The 13,568-nt window shown below is 45.2% G+C and overlaps 9 non-coding genes across 9 annotated transcripts; all 9 read right to left on the bottom strand.

Annotated features, from left to right (window-relative positions):
- Positions 1 to 576: 576 nt before the first annotated feature.
- On the bottom strand, positions 577 to 648 carry trnac-gca (transfer RNA cysteine (anticodon GCA)). Its single transcript has one exon. It is a non-coding gene; the product is annotated as a tRNA-Cys (tRNA).
- A 1,519-nt stretch (positions 649 to 2,167) lies between these two features.
- trnac-gca (transfer RNA cysteine (anticodon GCA)) lies at positions 2,168 to 2,239 on the bottom strand. The gene has a single exon. It is a non-coding gene; the product is annotated as a tRNA-Cys (tRNA).
- A 1,519-nt stretch (positions 2,240 to 3,758) lies between these two features.
- Positions 3,759 to 3,830, bottom strand: trnac-gca (transfer RNA cysteine (anticodon GCA)). The gene has a single exon. It is a non-coding gene; the product is annotated as a tRNA-Cys (tRNA).
- A 1,519-nt stretch (positions 3,831 to 5,349) lies between these two features.
- Positions 5,350 to 5,422, bottom strand: trnac-gca (transfer RNA cysteine (anticodon GCA)). Its single transcript has one exon. It is a non-coding gene; the product is annotated as a tRNA-Cys (tRNA).
- Positions 5,423 to 6,941: 1,519 nt separating this feature from the next.
- On the bottom strand, positions 6,942 to 7,013 carry trnac-gca (transfer RNA cysteine (anticodon GCA)). The gene has a single exon. It is a non-coding gene; the product is annotated as a tRNA-Cys (tRNA).
- Positions 7,014 to 8,532: 1,519 nt separating this feature from the next.
- Positions 8,533 to 8,604, bottom strand: trnac-gca (transfer RNA cysteine (anticodon GCA)). The gene has a single exon. It is a non-coding gene; the product is annotated as a tRNA-Cys (tRNA).
- A 1,519-nt stretch (positions 8,605 to 10,123) lies between these two features.
- On the bottom strand, positions 10,124 to 10,196 carry trnac-gca (transfer RNA cysteine (anticodon GCA)). Its single transcript has one exon. It is a non-coding gene; the product is annotated as a tRNA-Cys (tRNA).
- Positions 10,197 to 11,699: 1,503 nt separating this feature from the next.
- trnac-gca (transfer RNA cysteine (anticodon GCA)) lies at positions 11,700 to 11,771 on the bottom strand. The gene has a single exon. It is a non-coding gene; the product is annotated as a tRNA-Cys (tRNA).
- A 1,513-nt stretch (positions 11,772 to 13,284) lies between these two features.
- Positions 13,285 to 13,356, bottom strand: trnac-gca (transfer RNA cysteine (anticodon GCA)). Its single transcript has one exon. It is a non-coding gene; the product is annotated as a tRNA-Cys (tRNA).
- Positions 13,357 to 13,568: the final 212 nt, after the last annotated feature.

Below are 13,568 nucleotides of genomic sequence, written 5' to 3'. Positions count from 1 at the left end.
TGGGTAGTGCACTGCCAGTGGAAACTTTTGCAAATATTTAAAATTCTCCCACTTTTCTTGGTGCACGACCTCGCTCTGAGAATGTTTGCTCAGGCTGCTCGCCCTATTCATCAGCTGAAGCTCAGTGGTAGCACTCGCACTAGTGAGTCAAAATGTTGTGGGTTCAAGCTACCCCACTCCAAAGACTTGAGTACATAATCCAGGCTAACACTTCAGTTTAGGTCTGAGGGAAGTGCTGGCTTGTTGCAAGGGCCATTTTTCAGGCGACACATTCAACCGAGGCTTGTCTGTCAGCTCTGGTGGGTGTAAAAGATCTCATGGCATTATTTGAAGAAGGTCAAGGGAGCTCAGCCATGGTCCTGGGTTACATTTATCCCTAAACCAACACTAAAATTGCTGTTTCACTTTTCTCACTGCAGTTTGTGCTGACTCTATCACCGAAAGAAGCAATCTACAGCTTCATCACCACAAGGATTGACTGTTGGTGAAAAGTGGCTCTGAAGCAGCATTATTGCTAATGAACACAGAGCAACTGTGGAGAAAGAGATTTTTAATTATTGAGCCTAAATGGTAACGAGGGGGCACCTGGATTTGAACCAGGGACCTCTTGATCTGCAGTCAAATGCTCTACCACTGAGCTATACCCCCAGAGCCCTATTGGCAGCTTTCTGCTTCACATCAAAATGTTGCATAGCGCAGGACACCATGAGGGATAGGAAGATGACGGGGTCATGTCAAACAAATATTAGATAAAGGTAACCATTGCTTTAAAGAGACTCCTCACCCTTCTTTCAAAATTGGCAAGAAATTTTATGCAGAGTTATTTTTCAGCTGTTCAAAATCATGGAAGTTTTTTATTGTGCAAATTAAGCTGTTTCTAGTGGCAGAAGGGCCAGTAACCAGAGGACACAGATTTGCGGTGATTGACAAGGGAAAAAAAGGCAACATGTGGAGACATTTTTTTACACAGCGAGTTGTTGTGGTCTGGAATACACTGTTTGCAAGGGTGGTGGAAGCAGATTCAATGGTAACTTTCAAAAAGGAATTGGATAAATCCTTGAAGGGGAAACATCTACAGGGCTATGGGGTAAGGGAAGTGGAGTGGGATTAATTGAACAGCTCTGCCAAACACACGGTGCAGGCACAATGGAGCTAAAGGCCTCCTTCAGTATTATATCTTTCTATCGTAACTATGGACATGGTGTAGCGGACGGCGGGTATAACTATCGTTCTCTGTGATAACATAGGAGTTCATGAGGAGATATTTATATATCAACCAGGAACTTCTATAATCTGCAGTCAAATGTTCTACCACTGAGCTATAGCCCTCTCACAAGCCAATGTCCCATGAACTTCGCAACCGAATGATCCAACCGAGAATGCCCTGAGATTTACACACAAGCCCCACCCTCTCTTAATTGGGGCACATTTGCAGCCCAGCCGGGTATTCACCCGCTCCTGAGATGCCCCGCTCCATGCCCACGGCCTCATTCCTGGCACCAGGTCATTAACATATGGGGGAAGGTCTCGCTGGTCTGTGCGCAGGATTAATGCCCATCTGGGGACAGGATTCTGCTGTGGGAAAAAGAGGTGGGTAGTGCACTGCCAGTGGAAACTTTTGCAAATATTTAAAAATCTCCCACTTTTCTTGGTGCACGACCTCGCTCTGAGAATGTTTGCTCAGGCTGCTCGCCCTATTCATCAGCTGAAGCTCAGTGGTAGCACTCGCACTAGTGAGTCAAAATGTTGTGGGTTCAAGCTACCCCACTCCAAAGACTTGCGTACATAATCGAGGCTAACACTTCAGTTTAGGTCTGAGGGAAGTGCTGGCTTGTTGCAAGGGCCATTTTTCAGGCGACACATTCAACCGAGGCTTGTCTGTCAGCTCTGGTGGGTGTAAAAGATCTCATGGCATTATTTGAAGAAGGTCAAGGGAGCTCAGCCATGGTCCTGGGTTACATTTATCCCTAAACCAACACTAAAATTGCTGTTTCACTTTTCTCACTGCAGTTTGCGCTGACTCTATCACCGAAATAAGCAATCGACAGCTTCATCACCACAAGGATTGACTGTTGGTGAAAAGTGGCTCTGAAGCAGCATTATTGTTAATGAACACAGAGCAACTGTGAAGAAAGAGATTTTTAATTATTGAGCCTAAATGGTAATGAGTGGGCACCTGGATTTGAACTAAGGACCTCTTGATCTGCAGTCAAATGCTCTACCACTGAGCTATACCCCCAGAGCCCTATTGGCATCTTTCTGCTTCACATCAAAATGTTGCATAGCGCAGGACACCATGAGGGACAGGAAGATGACGGGGTCATGTCAAACAAATATTAGATAAAGCTAACCATTGCTTTAAAGAGACTCCTCACCCTTCTTTCAAAATTGGCAAGAAATTTTATGCAGAGTTATTTTTCAGCTGTTCAAAATCATGCAAGTTTTTTATTGTGCAAATTAAGCTGTTTCTAGTGGCAGAAGGGCCAGTAACCAGAGGACACAGATTTACGGTGATTGACAAGGGAAAAAAAGGCAACATGTGGAGACATTTTTTTACACAGCGAGTTGTTGTGGTCTGGAATGTACTGTTTGCAAGGGTGGTGGAAGCAGATTCAATGGTAACTTTCAAAAAGGAATTGGATAAATCCTTGAAGGGGAAACATCTACAGGGCTATGGGGTAAGGGAAGTGGAGTGGGATTAATTGAACAGCTCTGCCAAACACACGGTGCAGGCACAATGGAGCTAAAGGCCTCCTTCAGTATTATATCTTTCTATCGTAACTATGGACATGGTGTAGCGGACGGTGGGTATAACTATCGTTCTCTGTGATAAAATAGGAGTTCATGAGGAGATATTTATATATCAACCAGGAACTTCTATAATCTGCAGTCAAATGTTCTACCACTGAGCTATAGCCCTCTCACAAGCCAATGTCCCATGAACTTCGCAACCGAATGATCCAACCGAGAATGCCCTGAGATTTACACACAAGCCCCACCCCCTTTTAATTGGGGCACATTTGCAGCCCAGCCGGATATTCACCCGCTCCTGAGGTGCCCCACTCCATGCCCACGGCCTCATTCCTGGCACCAGGTCATTAACATATGGGGGAAGGTCTCGCTGGTCTGTGCGCAGGATTAATGCCCATCTGGGGACAGGATTCTGCTGTGGGAAAAAGAGGTGGGTAGTGCACTGCCAGTGGAAACTTTTGCAAATATTTAAAAATCTCCCACTTTTCTTGGTGCACGACCTCGCTCTGAGAATGTTTGCTCAGGCTGCTCGCCCTATTCATCAGCTGAAGCTCAGTGGTAGCACTCGCACTAGTGAGTCAAAATGTTGTGGGTTCAAGCTACCCCACTCCAAAGACTTGAGTACATAATCCAGGCTAACACTTCAGTTTAGGTCTGAGGGAAGTGCTGGCTTGTTGCAAGGGCCATTTTTCAGGCGACACATTCAACCGAGGCTTGTCTGTCAGCTCTGGTGGGTGTAAAAGATCTCATGGCATTATTTGAAGAAGGTCAAGGGAGCTCAGCCATGGTCCTGGGTTACATTTATCCCTAAACCAACACTAAAATTGCTGTTTCACTTTTCTCACTGCAGTTTGTGCTGACTCTATCACCGAAATAAGCAATCTACAGCTTCATCACCACAAGGATTGACTGTTGGTGAAAAGTGGCTCTGAAGCAGCATTATTGCTAATGAACACAGAGCAACTGTGGAGAAAGAGATTTTTAATTATTGAGCCTAAATGGTAACGAGGGGGCACCTGGATTTGAACCAGGGACCTCTTGATCTGCAGTCAAATGCTCTACCACTGAGCTATACCCCCAGAGCCCTATTGGCAGCTTTCTGCTTCACATCAAAATGTTGCATAGCGCAGGACACCATGAGGGATAGGAAGATGACGGGGTCATGTCAAACAAATATTAGATAAAGGTAACCATTGCTTTAAAGAGACTCCTCACCCTTCTTTCAAAATTGGCAAGAAATTTTATGCAGAGTTATTTTTCAGCTGTTCAAAATCATGCAAGTTTTTTATTGTGCAAATTAAGCTGTTTCTAGTGGCAGAAGGGCCAGTAACCAGAGGACACAGATTTACGGTGATTGACAAGGGAAAAAAAGGCAACATGTGGAGACATTTTTTTACACAGCGAGTTGTTGTGGTCTGGAATACACTGTTTGCAAGGGTGGTGGAAGCAGATTCAATGGTAACTTTCAAAAAGGAATTGGATAAATCCTTGAAGGGGAAACATCTACAGGGCTATGGGGTAAGGGAAGTGGAGTGGGATTAATTGAACAGCTCTGCCAAACACACGGTGCAGGCACAATGGAGCTAAAGGCCTCCTTCAGTATTATATCTTTCTATCGTAACTATGGACATGGTGTAGCGGACGGCGGGTATAACTATCGTTCTCTGTGATAACATAGGAGTTCATGAGGAGATATTTATATATCAACCAGGAACTTCTATAATCTGCAGTCAAATGTTCTACCACTGAGCTATAGCCCTCTCACAAGCCAATGTCCCATGAACTTCGCAACCGAATGATCCAACCGAGAATGCCCTGAGATTTACACACAAGCCCCACCCCCTCTTAATTGGGGCACATTTGCAGCCCAGCCGGATATTCACCCGCTCCTGAGGTGCCCCACTCCATGCCCACGGCCTCATTCCTGGCACCAGGTCATTAACATATGGGGGAAGGTCTCGCTGGTCTGTGCGCAGGATTAATGCCCATCCGGGGACAGGATTCTGCTGTGGGAAAAAGAGGTGGGTAGAGCACTGCCAGTGGAAACTTTTGCAAATATTTAAAAATCTCCCACTTTTCTTGGTGCACGACCTCGCTCTGAGAATGTTTGCTCAGGCTGCTCGCCCTATTCATCAGCTGAAGCTCAGTGGTAGCACTCGCACTAGTGAGTCAAAATGTTGTGGGTTCAAGCTACCCCACTCCAAAGACTTGAGTACATAATCCAGGCTAACACTTCAGTTTAGGTCTGAGGGAAGTGCTGGCTTGTTGCAAGGGCCATTTTTCAGGCGACACATTCAACCGAGGCTTGTCTGTCAGCTCTGGTGGGTGTAAAAGATCTCATGGCATTATTTGAAGAAGGTCAAGGGAGCTCAGCCATGGTCCTGGGTTACATTTATCCCTAAACCAACACTAAAATTGCTGTTTCACTTTTCTCACTGCAGTTTGCGCTGACTCTATCACCGAAATAAACAATCTACAGCTTCATCACCACAAGGATTGACAGTTGGTGAAAAGTGGCTCTGAAGCAGCATTATTGCTAATGAACACAGAGCAACTGTGGAGAAAGAGATTTTTAATTATTGAGCCTAAATGGTAACGAGGGGGCACCTGGATTTGAACCAGGAACCTCTTGATCTGCAGTCAAATGCTCTAACCACTGAGCTATACCCCCAGAGCCCTATTGGCAGCTTTCTGCTTCACATCAAAATGTTGCATAGCGCAGGACACCATGAGGGATAGGAAGATGACGGGGTCATGTCAAACAAATATTAGATAAAGCTAACCATTGCTTTAAAGAGACTCCTCACCCTTCTTTCAAAGTTGGGAAGAAATTTTATGCAGAATTATTTTTCAGCTGTTCAAAATCATGGAAGTTTTTTATTGTGCAAATTAAGCTGTTTCTAGTGGCAGAAGGGCCAGTAACCAGAGGACACAGATTTACGGTGATTGACAAGGGAAAAAAAGGCAACATGTGGAGACATTTTTTTACACAGCAAGTTGTTGTGGTCTGGAATACACTGTTTGCAAGGGTGGTGGAAGCAGATTCAATGGTAACTTTCAAAAAGGAATTGGATAAATCCTTGAAGGGGAAACATCTACAGGGCTATGGGGTAAGGGAAGTGGAGTGGGATTAATTGAACAGCTCTGCCAAACACACGGTGCAGGCACAATGGAGCTAAAGGCCTCCTTCAGTATTATATCTTTCTATCGTATCTATGGACATGGTGTAGCGGACGGCGGGTATAACTATCGTTCTCTGTGATAACATAGGAGTTCATGAGGAGATATTTATATATCAACCAGGAACTTCTATAATCTGCAGTCAAATGTTCTACCACTGAGCTATAGCCCTCTCACAAGCCAATGTCCCATGAACTTCGCAACCGAATGATCCAACCGAGAATGCCCTGAGATTTACACACAAGCCCCACCCTCTCTTAATTGGGGCACATTTGCAGCCCAGCCGGATATTCACCCGCTCCTGAGGTGCCCCGCTCCATGCCCACGGCCTCATTCCTGGCACCAGGTCATTAAAATATGGGGGAAGGTCTCGCTGGTCTGTGCGCAGGATTAATGCCCATCTGGGGACAGGATTCTGCTGTGGGAAAAAGAGGTGGGTAGTGCACTGCCAGTGGAAACTTTTGCAAATATTTAAAAATCTCCCACTTTTCTTGGTGCACGACCTCGCTCTGAGAATGTTTGCTCAGGCTGCTCGCCCTATTCATCAGCTGAAGCTCAGTGGTAGCACTCGCACTAGTGAGTCAAAATGTTGTGGGTTCAAGCTACCCCACTCCAAAGACTTGAGTACATAATCCAGGCTAACACTTCAGTTTAGGTGTGAGGGAAGTGCTGGCTTGTTGCAAGGGCCATTTTTCAGGCGACACATTCAACCGAGGCTTGTCTGTCAGCTCTGGTGGGTGTAAAAGATCTCATGGCATTATTTGAAGAAGGTCAAGGGAGCTCAGCCATGGTCCTGGGTTACATTTATCCCTAAACCAACACTAAAATTGCTGTTTCACTTTTCTCACTGCAGTTTGCGCTGACTCTATCACCGAAATAAGCAATCTACAGCTTCATCACCACAAGGATTGACTGTTGGTGAAAAGTGGCTCTGAAGCAGCATTATTGTTAATGAACACAGAGCAACTGTGGAGAAAGAGATTTTTAATTCTTGAGCCTAAATGGTAATGAGGGGGCACTTGGATTTGAACCAGGGACCTTTTGATCTGCAGTCAAATGCTCTACCACTGAGCTATACCCCAAGAGCCCTATTGGCAGCTTTCTGCTTCACATCAAAATGTTGCATAGCGCAGGACACCATGAGGGATAGGAAGATGACGGGGTCATGTCAAACAAATATTAGATAAAGCTAACCATTGCTTTAAAGAGACTCCTCACCCTTCTTTCAAAATTGGCAAGAAATTTTATGCAGAGTTATTTTTCAGCTGTTCAAAATCATGGAAGTTTTTTATTGTGCAAATTAAGCTGTTTCTCGTGGCAGAAGGGCCAGTAACCAGAGGACACAGATTTACGGTGATTGACAAGGGAAAAAAAGGCAACATGTGGAGACATTTTTTTACACAGCGAGTTGTTGTGTTCTGGAATACACTGTTTGCAAGGGTGGTGGAAGCAGATTCAATGGTAACTTTCAAAAAGGAATTGGATAAATCCTTGAAGGGGAAACATCTACAGGGCTATGGGGTAAGGGAAGTGGAGTGGGATTAATTGAACAGCTCTGCCAAACACACGGTGCAGGCACAATGGAGCTAAAGGCCTCCTTCAGTATTATATCTTTCTATCGTAACTATGGACATGGTGTAGCGGACGGCGGGTATAACTATCGTTCTCTGTGATAACATAGGAGTTCATGAGGAGATATTTATATATCAACCAGGAACTTCTATAATCTGCAGTCAAATGTTCTACCACTGAGCTATAGCCCTCTCACAAGCCAATGTCCCATGAACTTCGCAACCGAATGATCCAACCGAGAATGCCCTGAGATTTACACACAAGCCCCACCCCCTTTTAATTGGGGCACATTTGCAGCCCAGCCGGATATTCACCCGCTCCTGAGGTGCCCCACTCCATGCCCACGGCCTCATTCCTGGCACCAGGTCATTAACATATGGGGGAAGGTCTCGCTGGTTTGAGCGCAGGATTAATGCCCATCTGGGGACAGGATTCTGCTGTGGGAAAAAGAGGTGGGTAGTGCACTGCCAGTGGAAACTTTTGCAAATATTTAAAAATCTCCCACTTTTCTTGGTGCACGACCTCGCTCTGAGAATGTTTGCTCAGGCTGCTCGCCCTATTCATCAGCTGAAGCTCAGTGGTAGCACTCGCACTAGTGAGTCAAAATGTTGTGGGTTCAAGCTACCCCACTCCAAAGACTTGAGTACATAATCCAGGCTAACACTTCAGTTTAGGTCTGAGGGAAGTGCTGGCTTGTTGCAAGGGCCATTTTTCAGGCGACACATTCAACCGAGGCTTGTCTGTCAGCTCTGGTGGGTGTAAAAGATCTCATGGCATTATTTGAAGAAGGTCAAGGGAGCTCAGCCATGGTCCTGGGTTACATTTATCCCTAAACCAACACTAAAATTGCTGTTTCACTTTTCTCACTGCAGTTTGTGCTGACTCTATCACCGAAATAAGCAATCTACAGCTTCATCACCACAAGGATTGACTGTTGGTGAAAAGTGGCTCTGAAGCAGCATTATTGCTAATGAACACAGAGCAACTGTGGAGAAAGAGATTTTTAATTATTGAGCCTAAATGGTAATGAGGGGGCACCTGGATTTGAACCAGGGACCTCTTGATCTGCAGTCAAATGCTCTACCACTGAGCTATACCCCCAGAGCCCTATTGGCAGCTTTCTGCTTCACATCAAAATGTTGCATAGCGCAGGACACCATGAGGGATAGGAAGATGACGGGGTCATGTCAAACAAATATTAGATAAAGGTAACCATTGCTTTAAAGAGACTCCTCACCCTTCTTTCAAAATTGGCAAGAAATTTTATGCAGAGTTATTTTTCAGCTGTTCAAAATCATGGAAGTTTTTTATTGTGCAAATTAAGCTGTTTCTAGTGGCAGAAGGGCCAGTAACCAGAGGACACAGATTTACGGTGATTGACAAGGGAAAAAAAGGCAACATGTGGAGACATTTTTTTACACAGCGAGTTGTTGTGGTCTGGAATACACTGTTTGCAAGGGTGGTGGAAGCAGATTCAATGGTAACTTTCAAAAAGGAATTGGATAAATCCTTGAAGGGGAAACATCTACAGGGCTATGGGGTAAGGGAAGTGGAGTGGGATTAATTGAACAGCTCTGCCAAACACACGGTGCAGGCACAATGGAGCTAAAGGCCTCCTTCAGTATTATATCTTTCTATCGTAACTATGGACATGGTGTAGCGGACGGCGGGTATAACTATCGTTCTCTGTGATAACATAGGAGTTCATGAGGAGATATTTATATATCAACCAGGAACTTCTATAATCTGCAGTCAAATGTTCTACCACTGAGCTATAGCCCTCTCACAAGCCAATGTCCCATGAACTTCGCAACCGAATGATCCAACCGAGAATGCCCTGAGATTTACACACAAGCCCCACCCTCTCTTAATTGGGGCACATTTGCAGCCCAGCCGGATATTCACCCGCTCCTGAGGTGCCCCGCTCCATGCCCACGGCCTCATTCCTGGCACCAGGTCATTAAAATATGGGGGAAGGTCTCGCTGGTCTGTGCGCAGGATTAATGCCCATCTGGGGACAGGATTCTGCTGTGGGAAAAAGAGGTGGGTAGTGCACTGCCAGTGGAAACTTTTGCAAATATTTAAAAATCTCCCACTTTTCTTGGTGCACGACCTCGCTCTGAGAATGTTTGCTCAGGCTGCTCGCCCTATTCATCAGCTGAAGCTCAGTGGTAGCACTCGCACTAGTGAGTCAAAATGTTGTGGGTTCAAGCTTGCCCACTCCAAAGACTTGAGTACATAATCCAGGCTAACACTTCAGTTTAGGTCTGAGGGAAGTGCTGGCTTGTTGCAAGGGCCATTTTTCAGGCGACACATTCAACCGAGGCTTGTCTGTCAGCTCTGGTGGGTGTAAAAGATCTCATGGCATTATTTGAAGAAGGTCAAGGGAGCTCAGCCATGGTCCTGGGTTACATTTATCCCTAAACCAACACTAAAATTGCTGTTTCACTTTTCTCACTGCAGTTTGCGCTGACTCTATCACCGAAATAAACAATCTACAGCTTCATCACCACAAGGATTGACAGTTGGTGAAAAGTGGCTCTGAAGCAGCATTATTGCTAATGAACACAGAGCAACTGTGGAGGAAGAGATTTTTAATTATTGAGCCTAAATGGTAACGAGGGGGCACCTGGATTTGAACCAGTAACCTCTTGATCTGCAGTCAAATGCTCTAACCACTGAGCTATACCCCCAGAGCCCTATTGGCAGCTTTCTGCTTCACATCAAAATGTTGCATAGCGCAGGACACCATGAGGGATAGGAAGATGACGGGGTCATGTCAAACAAATATTAGATAAAGCTAACCATTGCTTTAAAGAGACTCCTCACCCTTCTTTCAAAGTTGGCAAGAAATTTTATGCAGAATTATTTTTCAGCTGTTCAAAATCATGGAAGTTTTTTATTGTGCAAATTAAGCTGTTTCTAGTGGCAGAAGGGCCAGTAACCAGAGGACACAGATTTACGGTGATTGACAAGGGAAAAAAAGGCAACATGTGGAGACATTTTTTTACACAGCAAGTTGTTGTGGTCTGGAATACACTGTTTGCAAGGGTGGTGGAAGCAGATTCAATGGTAACTTTCAAAAAGGAATTGGATAAATCCTTGAAGGGGAAACATCTACAGGGCTATGGGGTAAGGGAAGTGGAGTGGGATTAATTGAACAGCTCTGCCAAACACACGGTGCAGGCACAATGGAGCTAAAGGCCTCCTTCAGTATTATATCTTTCTATCGTAACTATGGACATGGTGTAGCGGACGGCGGGTATAACTATCGTTCTCTGTGATAACATAGGAGTTCATGAGGAGATATTTATATATCAACCAGGAACTTCTATAATCTGCAGTCAAATGTTCTACCACTGAGCTATAGCCCTCTCACAAGCCAATGTCCCATGAACTTCGCAACCGAATGATCCAACCGAGAATGCCCTGAGATTTACACACAAGCCCCACCCTCTCTTAATTGGGGCACATTTGCAGCCCAGCCGGATATTCACCCGCTCCATGCCCACGGCCTCATTCCTGGCACCAGGTCATTAACATATGGGGGAAGGTCTCGCTGGTCTGTGCGCAGGATTAATGCCCATCTGGGGACAGGATCCTGCTGTGGGAAAAAGAGGTGGGTAGTGCACTGCCAGTGGAAACTTTTGCAAATATTTAAAAATCTCCCACTTTTCTTGGTGCACGACCTCGCTCTGAGAATGTTTGCTCAGGCTGCTCGCCCTATTCATCAGCTGAAGCTCAGTGGTAGCACTCGCACTAGTGAGTCAAAATGTTGTGGGTTCAAACTACCCCACTCCAAAGACTTGAGTACATAATCCAGGCTAACACTTCAGTTTAGGTCTGAGGGAAGTGCTGGCTTGTTGCAAGGGCCATTTTTCAGGCGACACATTCAACCGAGGCTTGTCTGTCAGCTCTGGTGGGTGTAAAAGATCTCATGGCATTATTTGAAGAAGGTCAAGGGAGCTCAGCCATGGTCCTGGGTTACATTAATCCCGAAACCAACACTAAAATTGCTGTTTCACTTTTCTCACTGCAGTTTGCGCTGACTCTATCACCGAAATGAGCAATCTACAGCTTCATCACCACAAGGATTGACTGTTGGTGAAAAGTGGCTCTGAAGCAGCATTATTGTTAATGAACACAGAGCAACTGTGGAGAAAGAGATTTTTAATTATTGAGCCTAAATGGTAACAAGGGGGCACCTGGATTTGAACCAGGGACCTCTTGATCTGCAGTCAAATGCTCTACCACTGAGCTATACCCCCAGAGCCCTATTGGCAGTTTTCTGCTTCACATCAAAATGTTGCATAGCGCAGGACACCATGAGGGATAGGAAGATGACGGGGTCATGTCAAACAAATATTAGATAAAGCTAACCATTGCTTTAAAGAGACTCCTCACCCTTCTTTCAAAATTGGCAAGAAATGTTATGCAGAGTTATTTTTCAGCTGTTCAAAATCATGGAAGTTTTTTATTGTGCAAATTAAGCTGTTTCTAGTGGCAGAAGGGCCAGTAACCAGAGGACACAGATTTACGGTGATTGACAAGGGAAAAAAAGGCAACATGTGGAGACATTTTTTTACACAGCGAGTTGTTGTGGTCTGGAATACACTGTTTGCAAGGGTGGTGGAAGCAGATTCAATGGTAACTTTCAAAAAGGAATTGGATAAATCCTTGAAGGGGAAACATCTACAGGGCTATGGGGTAAGGGAAGTGGAGTGGGATTAATTGAACAGCTCTGCCAAACACACGGTGCAGGCACAATGGAGCTAAAGGCCTCCTTCAGTATTATATCTTTCTATCGTAACTATGGACATGGTGTAGCGGACGGCGGGTATAACTATCGTTCTCTGTGATAACATAGGAGTTCATGAGGAGATATTTATATATCAACCAGGAACTTCTATAATCTGCAGTCAAATGTTCTACCACTGAGCTATAGCCCTCTCACAAGCCAATGTCCCATGAACTTCGCAACCGAATGATCCAACCGAGAATGCCCTGAGATTTACACACAAGCCCCACCCCCTCTTAATTGGGGCACATTTGCAGCCCAGCCGGATATTCACCCGCTCCTGAGGTGCCCCACTCCATGCCCACGGCCTCATTCCTGGCACCAGGTCATTAACATATGGGGGAAGGTCTCGCTGGTCTGTGCGCAGGATTAATGCCCATCTGGGGACAGGATCCTGCTGTGGGAAAAAGAGGTGGGTAGTGCACTGCCAGTGGAAACTTTTGCAAATATTTAAAAATCTCCCACTTTTCTTGGTGCACGACCTCGCTCTGAGAATGTTTGCTCAGGCTGCTCGCCCTATTCATCAGCTGAAGCTCAGTGGTAGCACTCGTGAGTCAAAATGTTGTGGGTTCAAGCTACCCCACTCCAAAGACTTGAGTACATAATCCAGGCTAACACTTCAGTTTAGGTGTGAGGGAAGTGCTGGCTTGTTGCAAGGGCCATTTTTCAGGCGACACATTCAACCGAGGCTTGTCTGTCAGCTCTGGTGGGTGTAAAAGATCTCATGGCATTATTTGAAGAAGGTCAAGGGAGCTCAGCCATGGTCCTGGGTTGCATTAATCCCTAAACCAACACTAAAATTGCTGTTTCACTTTTCTCACTGTAGTTTGCGCTGACTCTATCACCGAAATGAGCAATCCACAGCTTCATCACCACAAGGATTGACTGTTGGTGAAAAGTGGCTCTGAAGCAGCATTATTGTTAATGAACACAGAGCAACTGTGGAGAAAGAGATTTTTAATTATTGAGCCTAAATGGTAACGAGGGGGCACCTGGATTTGAACCAGGGACCTCTTAATCTGCAGGCAAATGCTCTACCACTGAGCTATACCCCCAGAGCCCTATTGGCAACTTTCTGCTTCACATCAAAATGTTGCATAGCGCAGGACACCATGAGGGATAGGAAGATGACGGGGTCATGTCAAACAAATATTAGATAAAGCTAACCATTGCTTTGAAGAGACTCCTCACCCTTCTTTCAAAATTGGCAAGAAATTTTATGCAGAGTTATTTTTCAGCTGTTCAAAATCATGGAAGTTTTTTATTG

Source organism: Somniosus microcephalus, chromosome 24, assembly GCF_052327205.1.
Source record: "Somniosus microcephalus isolate GS21.2 chromosome 24, FLI_Smic_1.0, whole genome shotgun sequence".
Taxonomy (NCBI): Eukaryota; Metazoa; Chordata; class Chondrichthyes; order Squaliformes; family Somniosidae; genus Somniosus; species Somniosus microcephalus.
The sequence above is the reverse complement of the archived record's forward strand: the minus strand, read 5'-3'. Positions and strand labels throughout refer to the sequence as shown.